General features: G+C 46.1%; 1 protein-coding gene across 9 annotated transcripts in view; it reads left to right on the forward strand.

Moving 5' to 3' along the window:
* The window catches only part of PLXNA4 (plexin A4), a 446,249-nt gene that overhangs the window by 192,776 nt on the left and 231,677 nt on the right, over positions 1-21,796 (forward strand). The gene's annotated exons all lie outside the window — the stretch shown is intronic.

Genomic DNA, 21,796 nt, shown 5'->3' on the forward strand with positions numbered 1-21,796 from the left:
TAACTGTTGCTCAAGTTGAATACAATTCTTCATGCCTGTGTTTGCAGGGAGTTTATGAAGGCCCATCTACACTTGCATGGAGTACGTGTTATGTCTACCTCTGCACTTAGAGGTTTGGGGAGGTAGGAGGCTAAACGCAGCTGTGTGCAAATGTGTAGTATATGCTACTGCCATTCTTAATGTGTGAGAGTGCAGGAACACGAAGTATAATTCTGCAGCCTTGAGTTTGCAGAGGGCTGCTGTCTATTTTGAGCATTCGCAGGTAGGAGTGTGTATGTGCACACACAACCTGTAGCTGTGCAGCGTTGAGTCTCTTGGTTTAGGATGAGAAAAAACTCTTCTCCCTCTGTAGTCTCTTGTAATTTTTTCATTGTTTTGGCATTGCACTGAATATTCTGGTGAGGAACAGCAGAGACCTGACAGGAACACTAATGCTTTGTGTCCTGCAGTCACATTGCTGCAGATTTTCTGCTGCGTATCCAGCATTGCAGTGCTGTTACTGCTATTGCAGTATAAAAGTGTAGGATGAGAAACAGATTTTGGTGCATGCTCTCAAGTTACATGCAAAGACACAAGGGTTGAACTGGTAGGAATGCATGGAGAGTAAAAGATGGTTTCACCAGGACATGGTTGTCCTAACTTGCTTCATTATTGAAGACTATAATCCTTAAACAGTCTTTGGGAAAAGAACTGACAGGGAGGGGATGCTCTCCTGTAAATGTCATTCAGGGTCTTGCAATGCGTAATAATCTGCAATAGGCTGAAGGGATAGCTTTCAGGAGAGGGTGTGTACAGGGCTGTTCCTCTGGTTTGGAAGGAGCTTTTCCTTGATGCCAGTGGTCTCTTCCTGCCCTGACTCTGCCTTTGCTCCAGCCAGGACAGCAGCTTGTGATTGCCACTATTGGATCTGCATCTGGAAGCTCATAGAGAGCATGGTGTTCTGTCTTGATTTAATCCCAATTACCACTCTCCAGTTTCACCCTGGTTTCTCTAAAACCTTGATGCTGTTAGAGACCCATGAGATGTGGCACTAATCTCATTTTTAAGGGAATATCAGCCACAGGATATCACAGCTCAATCTTCCCTTCATTGTTCACAGAATCACAGAATCACAGAATGGCCAGGGTTGGAAGGGACCTCAAGGATCATGAAGCTCCAAACCCCCTGCCACATGCAGGGCCACCAGCCTCCCCATTTAATACCAGACCAGGCTGTCTAGGGCCCCATCCAACCTGGCATTGAACATCTCCAGGCATGGGGCATCCACAACCTCTCTAGGCAGCCTGTTCCAGCACCTCACCTCTCTGATAGTAAAAAACTTAAAAGATTTCCTTTCCAGAAGAGGAATTCCTCCTATATCTCTACAGTGTCCCAGGATGCTGTATCCCAGGATGCTTTGGGCTGTGCAGTGGTCTGAAACTTGAGATGCATTCAGGCAGAGGAAAAGTGGAGACACCTTTGCAGACTGACATATTTGTGAGCCAAAGCCTGGATGTAGCCCAGACCCTCTATCCACCCATATCACTGAAAGATGTGCTGCATCCTTAAAAGAAGATCTTTCATTTTACCTCAAGAGTGATGGCTAATCCACCCTCTGGCCAACCTCCAGGTTTGCTCTGGAAGGACAGTTGTCATCCTTTGATCTCTTTGCATCTGTACAGAAAAGTGGAGATATGACTTATATACTGTAATACAATCCGTCCTCCCCTTTCACAAAGCAAGAAGCCCCAAACCTCCAGTCAAGTAGCCAATAAATACATCAGTCTTTCACTACAGCTGCAGTTGAAGGCTGTGACTAACAGGCCAATGCCTCTGCTTCTTTGAAGGAGGAAGACGATCAGAGATTGAGGAAGGAGTACCATCCAGAGGGACTTGGATAGGCTCAAAAGTGAGAATATAATGAGAATATAATGAGGTTCAACAAGGCCAACTGCAAGATGTTATGCTTGGGTTGAGGCAATCAGAGGTATGAGAGCAGCCCTGTGGAAAAGGACTTGGGGGTCTTGAGGGACGAAAAGCTGGACATGAGCCAGACGTGTGCTCCAGCAGCCTAGAAGACTGTCAGGGACTGCAGCAACAGAGAGGTGGCAACAAGACAGGGAGGTGATTGTCCACCTCTACTTTGCCCTCATGAGGCCCCATCTGGAGTACTGCATCCCACAGTATAGGAGGGACGTGGAGCTGTTGGTGCGGGTCCAGAGGAGAGCAACGAAGATACTCAGAAGGACTGGAACACCTCTGCTATGAAGAAAGGTTGAGGAAACTGGGCTTGTTTAGCTTGGAGAAGGCTCGAGGGAGGCATCATTGTGGCCTTTTATTACTTCGTGGAGCATATAAACAGAAGAGGTTTTTACATGGTTCAATAGTGATAAGACAAGGAGGAATGGCTTTAAACTAAAAGACAGGAAATTTAGATTAGTTGTTAGGAAGAAAATCTTTACTCAGAGGGTGGTGAGGCACTGGAATAGGCTGCCCAGAGAAGTTTTATATGCCCCATCCCTGGAGATGCTGAAAGCCAGATTGGATGGGATCCTGGGCAGTCTGATCTGGTGGGTGGCAACCAGCCATGGCAAGGGGGTTGGAACTCAGTGATTTTTTAAGGTCTCCTCCATCCCAAGCCATTCAGTGATTCTACGATTCTCTTCTTGAGAAGGGGATTATCTTCTTTTTTCTCCCATAGAGTTCCCCAGACTCACCCAACAATTGTGGGAGGAGGAGGAAGCAATTACTTTCCAGCCAACATGTGCCAGTAGTTAGCAGAAGTGTCTGACACCGAAGAACAGGCACTGTTGTGTGTGAATGAAACAAAGTGGTAAAACTGCTGCTGTCACACACTGCAGATGACAGTGACTGCAGAAGTCCCTCAAACTTGAGGATTTCCGTCCCCAGCGTGCAAAACTATGGAAGCTGAATGGCTGCACAGTGTGGTTGTGGTCTCACCTCATTGTGGATTCCAGGGGAGTGACGGAGCGGGAGGGGGAGCAGGTGCACACTTGGGAGGAGGTGGGACAAGTGATTATCAGCTAGAGCGTTAATTGCCAAATTAACATCACGCTGTATAGCACGAGTAAATAAGAGTCACCAGTTTGGGTTTCTTGCAGAATGCGCCTGTACTGAAGGCCTTTGTGTCTGCTCTGAAGAGGGGCTTTAAACTAAAAGAGGGGAAATTTAGGTTAGATGTTAAAAAAAATTATTTACTCAGAGAGTGGTAAGGCACTGGCACAGCTGCTAGAGAAGTAGTGTATGCCCCATCCCTGGAGGTGCTCAAAGCCAGATTGGATGGGCAGCCTGGTCTGGTGGAAGGCAACCAGCCCATGGCAGGGGGGTTGGAGCTCAGTGATCTTTAAGGTCCCTTCCAACCTAAGCAATTCCATGATTCTATGATTCTGTGAACATGTAGAGAGGGTTCAGATGTTGTTTCTGCAAAAGTGCTTCTCAGATTGTTCTGGCTGCACACTGGCTGGAGGAGACTCTCCATCCTTTGGGCTATTTCTCTGTCTTTTTGTTTGTTTTTTTTTTTTTTTTGCTGCTCAAAGCTGTCAAAAATCTGTTCTTACCACAGCAAGAGGCAGCTGCATTTCAGTAGTGAAGTGATTCTTAGAACCAAATCACCCTTTTCTCCAGGCAGCTTCATCTGTGAAGTACTGCAGGTCCTTTGGGATGATTATATGGTATTTATAGTTGAGGAGACGGGTGACTTAGCCCTAACCATATGAATGATACCGCAGCGATGGCGGCCTTAAACACAGACAGCTAGAGGTCACATTTGATTACATAAAGACTGGATTTCAGCTGAAGCAGCTGGGAGAGGTGTTCCTCCCTCCTTGAGAAATGACAAGTGCAAAAACATCCTTTCTGACTTGGGTTTCTGAGGCAGCCAAAAGCAGAGTGTCTCTGTGTCTGAAATGGGTGTGGGATGCCAGCAGCTCTGTTATCCTTGGCAGGGGGAAGCGACTTGTTAGCAGAGCCCAGCTGGCAGAGTTCAGAGGCCGTGGCAAGCAGTGTCCCCTGCATTCGTCTTCCCTTTCCCTTCCAGGGAGTGCATTAGGATGTATCTCATTCTGCACTGTTTGCTCTGCCACACTATTAGTTTGTGATCGTATAAACTCCTGCTGCTGTTACGCTGTTAGGTGATGCAGAACAAAGCTGCTCATTAACGTGGAGGAGCGCTGAGTGCTGGTGGGGCAACTCCTCTGGATGCAAGGTAGAAGCAAAATGTCTTTATTGATGATCTGGATGAGGGAATTGAGTGCACCCTCAGTACGTTTGCAGCTGACACCAAGTTGAAAGGAAGGAAAGCCCTCAAAAGGATCTGGACAGTCATGGTTGATGGGCTGAGGCCAATGGGATGAAGTTCAACAAGACTGAGTACCAAGTTCTGCACTTTGGCCACAGAAACCACAGGAAATGCTATGGGCTTGAGGCAGATGGTTATGAAGCTGTACAAGAAAAAAAGGATCTGGGGTTGTTGGGCAGTGCTTGGGTGAACAAGAACCAGCAGTGTGTACTGGTGGCCAATGGCATCCTGGCTTGTATCAGAAACAGTGCAGCCAACAGGAGGTGATCATCCCCCTGTACTTAGCTCTGATCAGGCCACTCCTTGAGTTCAGTTTTGGGCCCCTCATTACAAGAAAGACATTGAGACCCTGGAGTGCATTCAGAGAAGGACAACAAAAGCTGTGAAGGATCTGAGAACAAGACTTGTGGGGAGCAGCTGGGTTGTCTGTCTGGAGAAGAGAAGGCTCAGGGGAGACAGGAGAAGGCTCAGAAGGAGACAAGGCTCAGGGGAGGCAAGAGAAGGCTCAGGAGAGAGGTGTATGTTTGGTGGCCCTGCTAGGCAGGGGGGTTGGAACTACATGATCCTTGAGGTCCCTTCCAACCCGGGTGATTCTGTGATTCTGTGAGACCTTATCATTCTCTGCAATGACACAAAAGAAGGCTGTGGTGAGGCTGAATCAGCCTCTTCTTCCAAGCAATAGGATGAGAGGAAATAGGATCAAGTTGTGTCAAGAGAGGTTCAGGATGGATATTAAGAAAACCTTATCTGAAAAAGTGGTCATGCACTGGAACAGGCTGACCAGCGAAGTAGTGGTGTCACCATTCCTAGAGGTGTTCTAGAAACATGTAGATATGGCACTGAGGATCTTGGTTTACTCAGCAATATTTGTGATAGGTGGATGGTAAGACTTTCTCCAATACCACAGCTGCAGGATGGTGGGGAAGAGATGTCAGACCTGGTTGCAAAGGGTGTCCAACAGGAGGGAACACATAATCACTGACTCTTTTATGCCTACTGTCCTGAGGCCAAGTGGAATAGAAACTGGTTGTACCTGGATGGGAGAAACTGAGTTTTATGTGGGGTACCTTATGCAGTTGTAACTGTATGATTGAGAATGACACTCTCCACGGTGGAAATGTTTGTTGTAGAAAGTTATGCATGATGTTGTACAGAACAGTCTTCCCTTCCCTTCCCTTCCCTTCCCTTCCCTTCCCTTCCCTTCCCTTCCCTTCCCTTCCCTTCCCTTCCCTTCCCTTCCCTTCCCTTCCCTTCCCTTCCCTTCCCTTCCCTTCCCTTCCCTTCCCTTCCCTTCCCTTCCCTTCCCTTCCCTTCCCTTCCCTTCCCTTCCCTTCCCATCACCACTGATTCAGTGTCATCACTAAATATGCTTGTCCATCACACTGATACGAGTTCTTGCCATGAGCACAACCAACATCTTTGAGGTATGGGAGAAACAAACAAAAGCCCCTCGCAGTGAGACCAGATGTGTTATGGTGGCCATGTGCTGCCTGTAAATGAAACATTGCCGTCACCTGTAACAATAGTTGATACTGAAGCAGGAGGTTTTAATCATAGTGACATCAGTGGATTGGGACTTACCATCTGTACAACTATTTATGCCTTAAAATCACCTCCAGCAGTGCTATTTGACCTGCTAGAGACAAGATGTGCAGTTGTTATTGTTGGTGCAGTGCATCTGTTATTTCCAACCTATCATTCAGTTTAGTGTTAGATCACAGGGTTGTTTCATCACTCGTGGAAAAATATGTGTGTTTTGTTTTGCTGGAAGACTGGGTGGTGTTGAGGTGGACCTTCCAGCCTGAGCCATTCTGTGATTCTATGATTCTGTGATTTCAGTACCTTCTAGGAAAAGAAGAAGCAAGTGGCAAATCTTGGCTGCTGTTCCCTTTTCTCCTTTCTCATGATATTTAGGCTGCTGTCTTGCTAGGAAGAGAACAGGGTGTATTCAAGACTATTGTGCTGGGATAATGATAGGCCAGATTGGCACTGTAGTGTTAGGACAGATCCTTGTGTGGAATCAGTGCTATCCTTTTTCTGTTGGAAGAACGTATGCCCTCACATCTGTGTATTTGCACGAACACTGACCAAGAGGATGCAAAGTCCTCACAGTATGCCCAAATGAACTGCTTGTCCCTTATGTATCATAGCCCTAAAGCTCTTCTGCAACTGTAGTGGAAGGAGTTCTGCTTTTGAAGTTAAATCACTGTGTCCTTGAAACACTGGCTTCAAAGCCATTTGGGATGTGAAGTCAATTTGCAGTCACAGATCTTTGGGGTTGCTCATACGTCGTCTTTTTCTTCCTTTGCCTTTCTCCCTATCCATTTATTGCCTTGATTATTCATAGGATCTCTTCTATAAGTATCACTAGACAGAGCATGGTCTCTCCTTACTCCAGAATAGTGTAGTCTCTTAGATTTAAAAAAGTACATATATTATTTGTTATAATAGACCTGGTAAGAGACTGACAATTCGTATGTTGCATTGGCCAGAGTTGGGAAGCAACAAAAGAAAGAGCAAAGCTTTTTTGGGCTGGTGGGAAACTCAGAATGGAAGGGATTTGTCTCTCCATCACATTCCATGAGCTAAGCCAGAGAATGGGTCAGTGGTGGCTGGGAGTCACAAGCTCAAAATAACTGATATAATGAATAGTATCATGTTGTGCTTGAGGTACTGCATCCTAAGCCTGAATTATCAGCGTGGTACAGCCAGAATTGTGTTCCACTGACAGTGCTGGTGGGTGTGCTATCCTTCTCTGCTGGTATAAGTCATATGTTTGTAGGAGTTGAACACTCAGACCTCTTAATTCTCTGAGCTTGGACTGTAACTCCATCTAACAAGTAGCCAGTCCAGATGCTCTTTTGATCACTTATGGATGTAAACACAGTGCAACTCAGCAGCTTGTGCCTTGTCACTGGCTGAGGCTCCTTGGAATTCAAAAGCATCCCACACTGGCTGGGTTAATAGGGTGGCAGATATAGGTTTTTAAGCCACATATCAACCAGCTGATCTATATGGGAGAACACAGTATACATACAATATGTACTAATAGCTACCTGCACAAAGGGAGACCCATTTCAGCCCCAGCTCCTTATGACACACTCGAGTCTTTGGATAGGGTGTTTTCCTGGAGCAGGGCTCATTTTCTGCAGTCAGGTGGGGGACAATTGCTGTTATCCATCCCCTGCAACTGGGAAGCAGAGAGGGGAATGGTGCCTCCCTGCTCCGAGGATTTCCAGCAGCTCAGTGTTCTGTGCTGATGTCAGGGAGGCAGCTTTGCCAAGGAAATCACAAAGGCAGCCACAAGTGGGACTTAAAATAGCACTTCATGCAAGGCAGAGGGAGTGGGGGAGTGCAGAGGGGAAAGCTCTGCCTGCCACATTGCAAACTTTCCTCTTGCCTGTCAGTATTCTGCCTCTTTCCCAACTGAAAATCTCAGAGGGGAAGAGGAGTCCTGTTCCTCTTCGATTCTGCAGACCTTCTTGTTTTACTGGAGATTTTCAGTAGGCGGGGAGAAGGTAAGATACTCAAAGCAGTTTCTTAGGTGAGAAATAGGGGCTAGACCAGAATTGTGCTGCAGCCAGGTCCCCGTTTCCACGTTCCTGTTCCTTCCCAAGCATCCCATGGCATCATCCATAATGGCACATGCCACTACACATCTTTGTAGTGCCTGGCTGGTCCAACCTGGGCAATTTTCTAACCTAGGAGGTCCCACCAGAGCTCTCCCATCCTGTTATCTCTACACAGGTGCTTCAAATCCAGTTCATGTTCCCCTTCCCACAGCAATGACCATTGGTGATGAAAAGCTCTGGGTTGAGACTGCGTTGGTTTCTGGTTTCCCTTTTTAGCCAATGGATTTGAACTCGATGATCTTTAAGGTCTTTTCCAACCTGAGGGATTCTGGGATTCTATGATCCATTTGTTCTCAAGGGAGATGTGTAGAGCCCATCAGGTGTCCCGTCAGGACAAACACCTTCAAGAGCTAACTCCACTGCAAGCTAGGAGAGCTGAGAAGAGGCACTTTGTTAAATTAATTTTGAGATGCCTGAAGTTAAACAACACATCTTCCTTGTGTCTGCATTGAGGAGACATCCCTTGGAAGGTGGCCAGTCTGGGGCCCCTCCTAAGGCACGCAGCTGCAGTAGCAGGAGCTGTTTATATCTCATACGTGTGCCGCTGTCTGTGTGCTTTTTTTTGGGAGCAGCCAGTTTGCAGCTCTCTGGCTCTGATTGTCTCCTGGCTGGCAACACCAGGAGTGATATTCCACCTCTGTAAACATTTATGCTCATAATTTGATTTTGCTAAGATGCAACCCATGTCTTGTAGGTGTCCTAATCCCAGCACAGAGCCATGCTGAAGCACCTCACCTTTTCCTGCCTCGAGATGTGGCACCTACCCTATGCATGACTGCATCACAGTACCTTGTCCTCCACCCCATGGCCATCCTAGTCCCCTCAGTACACTTTCAGTCCATGTGTGCTATCTGCTTCATGTCTCTCCCAGCAATGCCAAACTTGTCCCAGATCTGCTAACCTGCTTTCCAGCCTTGCTTCTGGATGCTCCTTTTTGACAAAGCAGCTGAACATGTGACCAAGCATTACTCATTGCAAGAGGACATGTGTGCATGCTTAACTCAGACATGCTGTTCCAGTCCTTTGCTTATTTTGGGCCCTAATTTGAAGATTCCACGTGCGTCTTATTACCCCACAACACTAAGCTGATGGTATGCTGTGGCCAACTATCTGCTTTGGATTAAATTTAGCAGAGGTTAAATAAGATCACTGCATTTCCCCATCCCATGGTCTAACCTGGGACTTGGATGTACATTGCAGCATAACTCTGAGGCTCTCTTGTTCTATCTATTCAGCCTCCCTGACATCTAGTCTCTTTAGTGACCATCTTGCTTGAATTATTACCACTCATAATCCTCCTCAAGTTCCCCATAAAGTAGTGCAATCAGGTGAAAGAGTTGGGGAAGAACTTTATAATCAGAATCACAGAATATCCTGAGCTAGAAGGGACCCCTAGGGATCATCGAGTCCAACCCCTGTTTCCACACAAGACTACACCAAATGTGTGTCTGTACATGTGTATGCTCGTATCTCGACTAAGAAAGGGGGGCAGGTATCACTGCTAATGCCTCTTGGCTCTTGTTCCACCTCTGGGTACCTACGGTCTCTTGTCAGTTTATCACAAATTAAGCCTCCCTGCCGCTGTGCTCCCCTTCATCCTTCACTTGCCTTTCAGAGGAATGCACAGACCTTGTGCTTCCAGGTTGCAATTTAAGTATCTTCATAAAGGTATTCACCCCCGTGAAATACAGCATTGTTTTCCTTCTGGGCAGAGCAGTCGTGGTGTAACTCACTGCATCTGTGCATGGTGTGTGTCCTCCAGCCCAGTGTTGGAGAGATGGATAGGGGTGACCTCTTGACATCTGGCTGTGTAATATAGAAGAGCACAGCTTGTTGCAAGCTTGTGAGGATGGTTTGATGGGGGATGCTAGTTTCAACCTTCAGGAACTGTTTTGCTCCTGTAGTCTGTCATGGTTTGGTCCAGGCAAGATGCCATTAGAAGCTTTCACATCCTTTGCAATTTGTCACATGCCCTCAATTCCTACTGGCAAGATTAGGCTGTGTCCACATTCGTGCTGTTAATGTTCAAGGTTAATAACATCATCTCCTGTATTTCTCAGTCAAGATTGCCAATGATCAATGAAGATTGGTCCTAATTTCCTAACATGCACTCACTGCTATTTGTTTTATCTATGCAAGGAACATCTGGAACAGCCACCCTATTGCTAGCTTTCAGAAGTAAACCATTCCCCATTGCTACATTAACTATAAGATCCTATAATTCCATGCAGATGGGAACTTAGGAATGGCCATAGTAGTTGAACTTGAGGTCCCTCATCTGTGCTCATATCCAGTCTCTAGGTGTTACCATTAACAATTATGGATAAAGTGTACGAACAGAGCAAGCACAGAAATACCCTCATTCACATCACTTATCCAGCTGTGGGAATCTGTGGTTTGGTCTTCCTCAGCTAGCAAAACCAGTTGAAACTCTAGCATGTTCTGAATGCATTTATTTGTCCTTACCAAAATCATTTACTTTACCTCTGACGCCTTTGTTTTCTATAAAGAAAGTGCATGTCAGCTGACACTCGTGGTAGGCTAAATGCATTAATTTTGTATGTACTCAGGTATGTAGCTCATTCATCTGAATACATTCTCCTTTTTACACCAAGGGAGAGCAATTACATGGTGATAGGCATTATGGTATCCTTATACACTGACTAAAGGAAATATCCATAAGGAAGATGACTAATAAGAGGACCATACAAGTGGGGCAGGGGTGGTTGACTGCACGACTGGCTTGTTGAGGGTGGACTGGGGCAGGTGCAACTTGGCCATTCAGCATGGCTTGTAACACAGGAAAAGTTACTGACTTGTAGTTTGTTTTGGACAAACTTAGCATAGTTGAATGATGATTTTTTACATGCCTGCCATGTACAGTGTCCCATCTACAGTCAGGCCAGCTCGATCCTACCTCCAAGCACTGAGGGTCAAAACTCATGTTCTCTTTGCTACTCTTTATTTTTTTTCCCACACACATGGTTGGTCATGCAATCATAGAGTCATTAAAGTTAGAAAAGACCGATAACATTATCTAGTCCGACCATCAACCCACCATTGAATCATGTCCCTTGGTACCACATCTCCATCTTTCTTGAACACCTCCAGGGACAATGACTACATCACCACCCTGGTCAGCCTGTTCCAGTGCCTGATCACTCTTTCAGAGAAATTTTTTCCTAATATCCAACCTGAACCTCTCCTGGCACAACTTGAGCCCATTCCCTCTCATCCTATGGCTGTTACCTGGAGAAGAGGCTGACCCCTGCCTTGCTACAACCTCCCTTCAGTGAGTTGTAGAGATCTTCCCTGAGCCTCCTCTTCTCCAGACTGAACAATTCCAATCTCAACAAAGTGCTGGTATTCCTTCAGGTGGGTAAAGATGTCACCTCATTTCTCCCAGCGAAGGGAAAAAGACTTGTTCAGGAAGATGCTCTAAGATTCAAAGTATACTTGCCTTTCTTCCTGTTCTGTGTTCCACGTTTGTGTTGTCATTGAGGTGTTTGATGACCACATGGCATGAGGAACTCCTAAGACTTGAAGTCTTCATGCTCAGACCTACATCCCTCCAGGACAGGAGCTCAGGGTTAACTAGTTTTGTTTTCGGCCTTCTGACCACCCGAAGGGGATAGGCTGTGGAGCTCTGCTTGTTTCTGACATGTGCGATCTCTGTCTGAAGTATTCATCATTTCTTCCACACCCCCCTCAGCTCACCTGGGAGAGAGATTTATTCTGGGTGGTTTGTCATCTGTAACTCTCCTTGGTTGACTCCATTTTGCATTTTAACAAGAAACAAGCACTTCATAATAACTGCAGAGATTAAACTCTGACAGACACTCAAACCATTGACCTGAAGGAAATGTAACAATAAATTAAACATATTAATGAAGCTGTACTACAAGCTCTGAATTTGTTAGGTAAATTGTACAGTTATTAACAATGAACCCAACTTATTGTAATCCATTATCAGAGAGGTATGAGGATGGATCCCAGCAGTCCTCCTTCATCTGTGGTCTGCAAACTTCAGGCTGGGGTCAGTGTGGAGTGCAAAATAGCAGAGCTGTATTCATAGAATCATAGAATCATTAAGGTTGGAAAGACTAACAAGATCATTTAGTCCAACCATTCCAGTAGTCTACAGAAAACATATTCTCTGTGTTCAGATTTAATTTACTTACCTTCTTCTTGAGTTCTGTGAGGGTTGGCACATTCTTGTGTCAGGGTGGGTATACTGTATGCCAAGGCTCTTGTATGGTTAACCAGGTTGGTCATCCTTAAGTCAAGCACCTGAAAGGCGCTTTCATTCAGGTGGAGTCATCGTATTTTCAGTGTGTCTTAGGAGGACTTGTGTTGCTGCCACGTGTTGTTTGAGGGTCGGAAGGTGTTAAATAGTTTGTAGGATATTGTCATGCAATCCCTGGGTAAGAAACACATAATGATGAGGCAGACATCTCAAAAAGTGTGGTTTTGAAGATGGTGTTGCCACTTCCACTTGTTTGTGTTATCTTGGTACTTGGTGGAAAAGAGGGCAATTGCAGGCTGCAATTTGTAATGGACTCTAGGAATTGTTTTCCACACCCTCATATCCTCTACGCAATTCACATCCCCTGGCACAAACAAAGACCCTTTCATGGAATCATAGAATGATTTGGGTTGAAAGGGATCTTTAAGATCATTGAGTTCCAACTCCCTTGCTATAAGCAGGCATATCTCCCTCAAGGCCAAGTTGCTCAGAGCCCTATCCAGCCTGTCTTTGAATGCTTCCAGAGAATAGGCATTTGTTGACATGGCACTTTTTAATCATATCAGGTAGGCTGCAGATAGGCAAGACTGAAGCAGAAACTTGTGACACCAAACCCACATGTGTGATGTCATAACACTGCCCACAATCCTCCTAAACATTGCCAAGTTTGCCCCCAGCATGCACAGAAAAGCAAAGAGACCATCTGCCATGACCTATGAGGAAAAGATCAGTTAAAGCATGTTTTATTTTGCTGTAGCACTGAGAAAAATGGGATGTGTGCCTGGAGCGATGGGATGTAGTGCAGTGTACCCGGGAGTGCAGCACGTGGGTAAATGCGCTCATGAGTGCTGTGTCTCCCTTGCAGTGCAGGTGGCTGCTAATTTGAACACCATCCACTATTTAAATGAAGACTGCAGGGGTGCGGAACGGGGATTTTGTCATTTCTGGGAGGAAACCTTGGGTCCCTGCCAGCTCAGCAGGGTTGGGAGTCACTCTTCTCATCCAAAGCAGCAGCTGCAGAGCCAGCCCTAGCCAAAGCCTCCCCTTTGCACGGAGGGGCCTGCAGAAACAGTGATAATAGGGCAGGGAGAAACCTGGAAGTTTGCCCAGCACATCTTTGTGGTCATCTTTACCTTTATCTCCTTACCAAATTGCCCCACTCATGGTCTCAGCAGTACCAGGGGGCAGGCAGGCTCACAAAGTCACATGTGTTGAGGGTTGGACTAGATGATCTCAGTGGGCTTTTCCAGCCTTAATGGTTCTACGATTCTGTGATTCTATACCTGCTGTTCCTTAGAGCTGCAAGTTGTCCAGCAAGCAGCCCAGCACTGTCAACTTATGCACATCATGTACGCTTACCTCTTTGCCTCTTGTCCTGCAGTGTTGCTGAGTTCATGCTCTCTATGTCTGCCTCTTCGTTCTTTATTATCCAACTTGAGAGCATTTGTCCTGCCTTTAGTTTCCTTTTCCTTTTCCTTTTCCTTTTCCTTTTCCTTTTCCTTTTCCTTTTCCTTTTCCTTTTCCTTTTCCTTTTCCTTTTCCTTTTCCTTTTCCTTTTCCTTTTCCTCTTCCTTTTCCTTTTCCTTTTCCTTTTCCTTTTCCTTTTCCTTTTCCTTTTCCTCTTCCTCTTCCTCTTCCTCTTCCTTTCCCTTTTTCCCCTTTCCCCTTTCCCCTTTCCCCTTTTACCCTTTCCTCCTTCCCCCTCCCCTTCCCCTTCCACTTCTCTTTTCTATTCCTTTCTTTTTCTTTTTTTTTTTTCTGAACTATTCCTTCAATTTATCCTGATCATTTTGTTTTTGAAGTTCTAATCATTCAGGGAAATATCCTGGTCCTAACACTTTGAAAATAGGCATTGAATTCCCAGAGATAAGAGACAGGCAACAACTATTGGAGATGCACCTAGGTGAGCTCTTGCTTGCACCTCTGTATGACAAAGTTTTCCTCTCTCATCACTGACATCCTGTGGCATCCAGGACTCTGTCCTGAGCAATGAGACTCTCCCCTGAGCACAAACTGCAGGGCAATGGGCAAGTGTGACTTGAGTTTGATGCAAGCAGGTGGTTCTGGGTCAGGGAGTACTCCCCTATGTGTGGTCCTGCAAGCAATACAGAGTTTCCTACTGCAGGGTGACAAGCATCCTTTGAAGTGTCAGTCATATCACTCAGCATTGATTTTTCCTTCTAAGGTTTCTTCATTGCTCCTATCCCATCCACCAGGCTTTCCACTGACAAGGAGTTTTGCATAGGAAATGCAAAGTGCTGCACTGGACTTGTGCTCTTACAAATGGGAGTCCCTGCTCTCTGTATAAGCGTGCTGTTAAGCACCATTATGTACTATGAATTTCACATTGTGGAGGCTTTGTAGCACCTTACTGGAGGAATTTCTTAACGAGGGATGGAGTTTAGCACATAGTTTTGCCACCAGTGCCATGGAATGGGCTGAGTGAAGCTTTTCAGTGGCACAGCTGGCAAATGCTTGGTGGCTGTAGCTTTGTAATTACTTCTGTCTGTCTAGCCTTTATGTTCCTGCACACACACACATGCAGTTATGCATCAGGCTGAAGAGGAAATACTGAATGAAGGCAACAGCTGGATCCAGTGTGTGACGAGTCACGAGGAACAGTTTTTCTTTAAACATCTTTTTATGTACATCTTGGTGCAGCTCTTCCCAGCCCAAGCATTGCAAGAATTAATTAATCTCAGAAATGCTTCACCTAATTTGGAAAAATGGAATTTTGCTAAATGCTGGTTCTGCCTGTACAAATTTGCCCCCTGCTTGGAGATCATGTGTCATGGAATAATTGCCTGGGGTAGGGCTGATGGGACTAAGAATTGAACCAGGAATGTGCTTGTTGCTGCAAATCCCTTCATGCCACTGTCCCTCACACTGCTCTATCGCTCGCACTGCTTCCTGCTTCCTCCCAGATGTAGTTCCTAATTTGAGCCAGATTACCCCCAAGGAGCTTTGTATCAATAAGAAACTTCAATTTTCCATCTTCAGCCATGTGTCCTCCTTGGAGCTGTTTGCCCACCGCAGAGATTTGATCTTTGTGGTTGTCAGGACAGGCACGAACTGGGGAGAGGAGGGGTGAGGTTTTGTGAATGAGAGCTTTCTCCATCAACCTGTGGTCCCAGGGAAGAGCTGCGGTGGAGCGAGGTTTGGAAAGACCTCAGCTCGTAGTCTGTTTCCTTTTCCTTTTAATGTGTTTGCTCTCTAATGTGTGTTGACACAGTAAATACACATGTTTGTACAAACATCCCAGCAGAGGGTTGCTTTAAAAGCCCCTTGTAGAGGATAGGAAATGTGTGTGGCAGATGTCGGGAGGCGACCTGCTGCCTGGTACTCATCACTTTTGCCAATGATGCTTGAAATCATCTCCATCAGGAGGAACTTGATGGGACATCCAAGACAGAGGGTGCCTTACTTGGGGCTTTTTTTTTGTTGTTGAGAGAGAGGGAAACCCAGCGCTGGTCAGGTTCAGGAGGGTGTTCTTTACTCATTGCTGAGTGTTGCATTGGAAAAATCAAACTGTTATGGAGTATGTGGTGATGGTATGACCATCATGACACCAGCTGTATTGAATATATGGTGACAACATGATCATCAGTTCATCCTTTTCACTGTCCACAAGCCTCTCCTCCCATTCAATGTCCTGAATGGGATTGAAAGCCTCTAAGTCTGCTGCGTAGGGTGATTCTGCAGAGGAATATGGCTCATCTGCATGTCCTGATCCTCATCTATTTCTCGTCTTCACTCCCAACCATCCCAGGAGGGGTATCCTCCCCTGCCAAAGAGTGTATATGTGTGGAGATACCCACACAACTGGTGTGATTTGCCTCCATCAGCCCCCGTGGGTGCAGGTAGTTGGACAGAGGAGATGGCAGAAATCCAAATGTGAGGACTGAATGAGGAGCAACAAGTCAGGGATGAGCAGTAGGAATAACAGAAACTACCCAGAGGAGCAGTGACAAAGGAAAACCAGTGTGGGGAGAGAGAATTCAAAAGGGAACCAGATAGAATTCCTTTGAAATGGCACTTGCCAGTTTTTAGAGAGTACAGAGTATTATGAAACGGCCTTCTATGTTTAAATGCATATCTTCCACATCATTTTGTCTGTAATTACTCTTCCTAGTTGACTAACCCAATTTTTACTCTTGATATACCATTAAGTCCTTGCTGAATTTCAACACTGTGATATAATCAGGAAACGGTGTGTTCATGGGATCCTCCAAGCTAGGACAAGACATGCATGCATGCAAAAGGGATGGTGGTTGCAAAGCCATTGTAGTTTTTCCTTTGTTTCCTATTGTCAGCTCTGCACAAATGACAGGTTGTGTCAGTCCTGACCTGCAAGATGCCCAGCGGCCTGTTTTCTGCTAAACTAGAATGATCAACAGCTCTAGGTCTATATTTCTTGCTCTGTGTGAGTTGCTTTATAAGTATGTGACAGCATAGTATCTCAAGAGGGAAACTGATCAAGATGTAATTCTTCAACCCACCTCCTTTAGGAGGACGTGTTGAACATTACCCTCAAAATTAAGCATTGCTGTAATAAACCATCTACACATTTTTTTTTTCCACATGGACAGCAAGGAAAGGGTGAATGACCCATCTGTGAAAGATGCCAGACAGTCACTCGGGCTGAAATTTGTCTCACCTAATGTCAGCCATCAGCACTGAATCGAAATGAGTTGCCGTTTATAGATAATGGAGAGAGACTGGCATCTCCTGAAAGCAATTCACTCCATCTGCCTGAGACACCTATTTAGGATGGCACGATTAGCCCTGTGGTGAAACCTGTCTCTTTCCATTGACTAGAGGGGAAACTTGCCTGACTCAGTAGGTGAGATGTCTAATTTTCAGGAAGACCATGTTAAACAAGATGAATTCCACACTGAATGCATGCCTGGAAGGCATGCAGGTAGCTGATGACAGGAAGACATCTCTGGAGCCAGACAGAGTAGGGCTGCTCAATCCCTATCCATTTGTTGTCAGGTTGGTTTAGTTTGCCTCCCTCCAGCCTTTACATCCCAAAATATCCTGCTTTGGTCTGGGGCTGGAAGTGGCATCTCGTTTTGTTGTGATTTGAAGAATAGATGAGAACAGGCTGTTGTAAGAAGCGTAAGATCTGAATGGCTTCTTCCACGTCACTGCAAGAAAGGGAGATCATGCCATTCCTGTTGTACTAACAGGGCACTTGGGACACAAAAGGCATGAGCAGTAGCAGAGGGAATTTGGCAGCAGGCATAGCACTCAATGTCCAGATGCTCCTCTGAGATTATTAATATGGTGTTGGGGTCTGAATGGGCTGTCTGTGATTCCACAGTAGTCAGCTCGATAATATTTCCTAGAAGTTGGCTTCTGACCTTCAGAAATAGGAATTTGAAAATTTAGACCCTCTCACTGTCACCTCTGGGACGCCTCCTCCCAGACCCAAGCTGCCCCTAGAAGTCCTACTGTGCCAGGATGTGTCACCTGGATCATCTTGGATCATTTCTCTTTGTTGCCTCATCCTTGGAGGCACTCGAGGCCATGCTGGAAGGGGCTCTGTCAGTCTGATCGAGCTGTAGGTATTCCTGTTTATGGCAGGAGAGTTGAACCAGATGACTTTTAAGGATCTCTTCTAACTCACATGATTTGTTTTTGGGTAAGAGCTGACACTAATATGCTCAAATCCTGTTCCAGTGTTATGGGTGTTTGGGGCAAAGCCTGGAAAGCAGGTTGTAGGTTTGGGGAGAAGTGGGGCATATCGGGGTGACGCACCCTAGAGCTGTGTCCCATCAGGGCTGGCATTGCCCTGGGACGTCTGAAGGAGCCGGGATTCCTATAGGGGACCCATTCCATATAGCTGCTGACACCCTGTGGCTGTCGGGAAGAAATGCAATGACTTTCTCAGAAAGGTTGGGCAAATTTGGGTTTGAAAAAATGTGCTTCCAGGAAAAAGAAAAAAGCGACTGTTCTTGGGAAGAATAAATAATAATAATGATAATAACAAAAAGGAAATAGATTCCCCAGACAGTTCCCAGCTGTGCTTTTTAGTGCTACTGCAGGGACAAAGGTGGCAGCTGGCTGGCCAGCAGCCTGCTTGTGGCTGTCCCTTTTCTGCTCCCAAGGCCATAGGTTGAGGGCGAGCAGCTTCGAAGGGTTCCCACTCCAGGAGATGGATGGGGGAGAAGTGATTGAAAACAGAAATGGCCAAATCCCCCCCCCAAATAACTTCTGTAACTCTTCCTCCTCCTTGGTGTCCCTCCTTTTGTAGTTTGTTTGCCACCACTGCCAAGATGTTTCCTCTCAGAATAATATTTTCCCCTCTTTGTTTTCTTTCCCGACTGCCAAGAGATCTGTGTACAAACAAGAGTTTCTTCCATTTATAAACAACCATCTATTCCTCTTCCAAGAGAGCCGAACAAAAACGGAGCAAAAATAAAAAAGGAGACGCACACTCGTCTCTGCTCTGCTCTGAAACACAAATGGGTGGGAAGAAGTTGTTGGCCCAGGACAAAATTAGCAGGGGAATAAGTTTTAGCTTTGAAGATGAGAGAAGAAACAGTCGATTGTCACGAAGAGAGAGAGCATGTCCCTTTAAACCACAAAGCCTTCAAAGATAGCCCCGAGTCCCAAAAATAAAGGCTGCACACTGCCTTCCTCTGTCACTCCTGGACAGAAATAGTAGTCTAGTGGGAACCATTAGAGCTGTGATGAGAGGAGTCAGTCTGCTCCGATGAATGCGGAGAGCCCAAAGGCTGCTCCTGGGGCAGCTGCTCGGGCTCTGGTCTCCATCACCCAGACCGACATTGCTCACAGAGGCAAATCTTGCACTGGGGAACATGGCTTTTGCCTTCCAGCATGGAAATGAGGCACCTGCACTGATGTAGGATTGCTCCCCGTGGCCCATTTTGTCTCCTGTCTTTTGTCTCTCCCCGTTTTAAATGTCCCAAGGAACTGGGGGGCTCAGGCTGAGTTCAGGGCTATCAATGATACCAGTACCTCAGGAGGCCCTCATGTGGGATTTTATGGCACATCCATCTCTTTGTGACAGAGTTATGCCTCCTGCATCCCCTATGGATGTGTCCCCCCCCTCTCTGGGACAGCTCGTGACCTGCTTTCATCGGTATAAACTTCCCTGAGAGTGCTAAAATCACACAGTGATGGACCTAGACAAAAAACAACAACAACAAAAAAGGACAGGATGAGCCTATCGATTACAGGGGGATGCTGGCTTTGGTGGGGTGTCCTTTCAGAGGGCCCCAAAGCTGATGTGGGGACAGTGGGTGGCAGTGGGACAGCTACTGCAGCTGCGCCATCTGCTGCACACACAGAGAACCTTCGGCCAGAAAGGAGTATTTGGGGCTGCAAGGGACCAGAAATAATAGACAGCCCATCCCCAACATCTTTTTTGCCCTCTTTTTTTTTTTTGTGCGGGTATATACTGCAGGCAAAGAAAAACTTTGATTTGGTGTGAGGAGGATTGGTTAAGCGACTATTTAAAAGTAGTTTTAAAAAAAGTGGTTTAAAAGGGCTCTGCAAAGTATCTCCAAGAGTATATGAAGGTCTCCAAACCTGACATTCCTGTATTTTGTCTCAATTTCATAAAATGGATCCAATTTCACCACAACAAAACCTTGAAAACAGGGAAGGTTTTTTCTCAAAAGGAGACCAGGTTTTGGGACAGGGTGAGCAAGCGGTGATTAAGGTAGAGAGGCTGTTTCTATGCCAATTCTCAATGTTTGAGATGTTTCAAGCCATTGTTTGGATGGAGATCAGTGTTTGCCTTGAAATGTGCTGGGTTTGGCATATTTTATATCCCCAAGTTAGAATTTCACTAAATAACCCCCCATACCCTTAAGAGTGTGAAAAAAAAAGCACTAACACAACCTGACAGTTGTGTCTAAGTAGTTTAAAGGAAAATAGTTGCACCCTCTTGGGAGGTTTTGAGGTCCTGTTGAAGTGCTGACACAGCTGCCCAGAGAAGCTGTGGATGCCCCCATCGAGGTGCTCAAGGCCAGATTGGATGGTGCCCTGGGCAGCTTGATCTGATGGGTGGCAACCATGTCCTTTGGAACTTGATGGTCCTTAAGGTCCCTTCCAACCCAACCAATTCTGTGCTGATTTTCACAGTCCCCAGTCTACATTGGTTCCTCTATAGTTCCTCCTTCCACTTGCATGGGATAACCTTGTTGAGTTACTCCAATGCAAAGCTGGAGGTGATCACTGGTTGCTCTTAGGAGTGACTGCTGAAGCTGGGCCATTGCTTCAGTGAAGGAGGATTATGCTCGTAGACCTTTCAGTTACCAGACTGTGCTGAGAGAGGAGAGAGTGAAAGGGTTGATAAAAGGGAAGGAAGGAGTCAGCATTTGGAAGCTTTTTCCAGCAGTACAGAGTGAAAGGACAAAGCCAGGAGAGCTATGTGAACAGAGGGGAAGAACAGCACAGATGAAAGCCGGAGTAATTATGCATCTCAATACCCTCCCTCCCAGGCAGCACTTGGCAGGTATATCTGATCCCAGGGTCTTTTGTGTCATGACTGGCACTTGCTGTATTGATGCTGAACTCCTGACCTTGCCTTGTCTTGTGCTGCGACCTTATGTCAAAACTGCTTTGGGTAGAGTTTCACTGCCAGGGTTACCTTGAGGTCCCAGAGGAAAGTGATCCCTCATCTCCCATTATAGTGACACACTCTTGCCGTCTCTCCCAAGCCCATGGGAGGTAGATGAGGGCTATGGAGATAAGAGAGGATCACGGCCAAGGTATTCTTCTCTCACATTCCCATCACCAAGTGTGCAGCTGAGCTTTCTGAATGCTCCTGCCTCGCTTGATGTGTTCAAGGCAGTGGGGAAAGACCCTGCTTGGGCTCCCTGTAGTCCTGAGACCCAGCTGTGTGACCAGCCTTTCTGAGAAGCACTCCTATGCTTTTTCCCAAATTCTGCTATTGAAGCACCAACTTTAACGGTGATGTAGTAGTTACTCCTGTAAACTATTGGTTGATGTTCTTTATAAGACTCAGACATTTTGGTCTCATGATAAGCCTTCTGAGTCCTTTGATGGGGGAGCCCAACCTGACCAACACTTCTGTGTAGCATCCGATTCCTGTCTTAGCAGGCAGCCCCCAACCTGAATGGCTCAGCAAGCCTTCCTACTCTCCCAGGAGTCCCCTGCCTCCATCCAAGTGGAATAATATGTCAGTATTGCCTGCTAAATCCCTCTGATTCTCTTAATAATCTCTTGATTGTGCCTTGTGTCTTGCCCTCCGTGCTGTACAGCTCCTTTAGGGCAGTTCCCAGTGTACAGCTCCTTTAGGGCAGTTCCCAGCAGAACTCATAATCCTTTTAAGTGCACAGGAAGAGCTTTATTTCCTCCACAGGGTGGGCAGCTTTATCCCCACAGACCTGTGCTGATGCTCTACAGAACACAGAGTGTGGTTGGCTGGAAGAAAATCACTCCCTGTATTCCTCAAAAGCTAAGTTACCACCTTGTGTCTCCTTGTCCACAGAGACCTTGCACTGATAGTAATGTAAGCTGCCATTTAACTGTGTTAAAAGCATACCTACTTGGTCATCATTTTAAAATTTGTCTATTAGTTTTAGATAATTCGGTCGAAGTCTTTGCATGCACATTTGTCTA

The sequence above is a fragment of the Lagopus muta genome, chromosome 1, assembly GCF_023343835.1.
Source record: "Lagopus muta isolate bLagMut1 chromosome 1, bLagMut1 primary, whole genome shotgun sequence".
NCBI lineage: Eukaryota > Metazoa > Chordata > Aves > Galliformes > Phasianidae > Lagopus > Lagopus muta.